A 3,246-nucleotide genomic window follows, 5' to 3' on the forward strand; every position below is an offset into this window, starting at 1 on the left:
TCATACTTACCTACTTAAATGTAGTAAAGTGGATTTAAATATATCTTGTACTTAGTGATAGTTAATTTATGATTGCCTAGAAATACCTACCTAAATAGATACCTAACTCCACAAATGTTAGCTCCGACTTGTAGTCGTAGCAATATTTCGTAAACTAAAAAATCGCAAGGCATATCTACTATAAGTACCTACTTAGATATAACAAGTTTTATTTCGGATTATTCCACTAGATGAGTGATGTAATTTGGGATCTCATTTTCCACATTTCTGTCCTGCTGCGGCCACATGGACGACGAAATTTACATAACAAAATACTGAAAATCTTGATTTTCGGTGGAGGAGAAATTTGAGTTAGTTATTATACTAGATGGTAGTGCGCTGATTTCAGGACAAAGAATAATACCTACCTACTTACTTGGAATTTTATATAATACGCTATGACATTCGCGTTAACCGATTCATTGCGATGCCTAATTTTGCAAACTTTTACTAATGGCGTTCAACAAAAACTATGTGACACGGCTGCCGGGTCAAGCGCCATACGATTACATGACACGCCTCCTGTGTCTTCAGCCATGTGGAAAAGAATACAGTATTTCAACCAGTTTTTACATGTTTTAGGCTTACATACTTTTAGTTGACATTCGAAATCTAACGCGAACATACAGAAACGTTGTTTCAAGTGATTATAAGTGGCATAACAAGTGTATTTTTGAAAATGGAAGGTAAGTGACATTTCTAATGAAGGTGTGCAAAACCTTTTGAACTTATTTTTAAGTCCTAATGGTTTGAATAGTTTTATAGGAATGTGGGCTTGACTAAATGAGGTTTTAAGTTAGTTCTGTAATTATGGAAAAATGGACCACGCAAAAATGGACCATATTGTACAAAACGTACTGGTCATTTTACATTGTTGGTACTTCGTAGGGACATGCAACTTGTTATCTCTCCGGCAGGGATCCTCCATTGTTTAGGACATGAAGTGTCGTGTGCAATAAGACTCATATTAGCCATATTGAACCGCACGTGGTATTTTTCCATAACTAATAGGCTACATGACAGGAGTAGAGTTTTGGAAATAATGTTTCATAATACATAAATTTTTACCTAACCGAAACTAATAATCACACTTTTAATTTTGTAACTACTAGCTGCTCGCCCCGGCTTCGCCCGAGGTACATACATTTTCTCGCCGTAAAAACCATCCTTGAGCTACGAAGAATATTAAAAAAAAAGAATTGGCCAAATTGGTCCAGGCGTTCTTGAGTTATGCGCTTACCAACACATTTAGCGATTTATTTTTATATTAAAGATTATTTGAAGTTAGTTGGGCAAGTCCATTTTAAAACTATAGAAAAAGCAAAAAATTGTATTATCATAAGGTAACTTATTAAAATCAAAGCAACTTTTATTATGAGGCCTATACCATAAACACAATATTTTACATAGTTATCATATAAAGTTCACGCACGTGTCCTACGAAATACATATTATTTAGAAGTGACGTCACACCTAGGTAGCCTTCTCTATGGAACGTTTTGGACTCGCCAAAAAAGTGTGACTTTATGTCAAAGAGTTCTTCAGTAATCATGGTATTTCTTTTACTAGTGGGCTTATTTTTAGAGGTGTTTCCATATTTAAACAAAACAAAATTGAGTCATGTAGCCTAGGTATTATTAAATTGCAATTTTAAGCATCTGAAAAGGTTGGTTACACCTGCTTTTAATAAAATCATACAATTACCAGAAACGAAGGCTACGACCTTGATTTAGATGAAAAATAGCGACAATTTTGTTCTGGGTAGATCTCCCTAAAACCTAATTTGAAGGAGTTATCATCGATTTAAAAATGACACGGCTCCCGCGCCCTACGCCACACGTAAAAGAAAGTAATGGCACGGCAGGCGTGCCATCCGCAATGAATCGGTTAATGCAGTGAGTCGCGACGCAAAATACGTACACAAATACGACGCAAAATAGTAGGTATAGTACTTACTTAGTGATTGCCCGCGGCTTCGCTCGCGAAATATTCTCTCGGGAACAGTTATTCTTCCGAGATAAGAGGTACTTTACTATATGTCCTTCTCCATGCTTCACTATATTTATGTAAAATTTCAAGATGATACAAGTATTATATGATATATATATCACATGTACATACCGGCAGTTCCAGAAGGTTCAAACCGAACTGTTTATACAATATTCCTAATATATTTATTATACTATATTGTATAATAAATATATTAGGTATATTGTAAACATAATAACGCAGACAATATTTTTACGAAAAATGTTGGAACAACTGTTCAGATCTTATCTACTTTAATGGGTAGGTACTCATCTTTATTTACACTTACCGTGTAAGTCTTACAAGAGTGACGAAGGCAGCGACGACGGTTTCTATGGACGATGCTGGCAGAATGATTTAATCTATTAGTAATTATAAGAAAATTAGTGAAAAATTGGTCAAATATATCTTCAAAATACAAAAAAACCGTCAAAAAATCGCGCTTGGCTGGTGGGTGGGCAAATTGCCGATAAATATATGCGCGCTTGCCTGCCACCTCTTGTGCGCAGTGGGAGAGCACGGAGATATTGCAGTTTGGTAGCGCGGATTTGCTTATTCGCAACACTAGATTAAAACGTTTATAGTGTTTAAATGTCCAATATAATTACATTGACAAGGTGATGATTTCCTCTGCTGATTATGATGCAAGTGGTGGTCGAAACTATTTAGGTACTACATATGAGTCAGATTCGTATAAAACCTCAAGTGGTACAAGCAGTATTCAAAGCTAAAACCTTTCGGTTCACAGGCCATTGTACCATATAACACACTACACTAACAACTTTTATGTTCAAAACTTGAATAAGTATACATTGTAAGATTCTATTTATGTACTTCCGTACCTATAAAGTTCATCACATTTTAAGATGAGTAAAACAGGAAAAATGTTACTAAAACGTAATATAATCGCCTTACAAGTATAGGTAATAAGTATATAAGTGTGATTGTGGTAGCATGCATATACAACAACAAACAACAATTGACACAATACACAACTATGTAGACACAACAGTCTCTCACTGATACACACACCTAATAGTAATACACACCTTGAAAAGGCAGCATGCGTTGAACATGTTTTACCACATTCTCTTTCTGTCCTTATAGGTATCAATGTTTACTAATAAATGAGTAAACATTGAATAATGGAAATAATTAAAATGAAACTATAAATAGAAA

Source organism: Plodia interpunctella, chromosome Z (genome assembly GCF_027563975.2).
Source record: "Plodia interpunctella isolate USDA-ARS_2022_Savannah chromosome Z, ilPloInte3.2, whole genome shotgun sequence".
NCBI lineage: Eukaryota > Metazoa > Arthropoda > Insecta > Lepidoptera > Pyralidae > Plodia > Plodia interpunctella.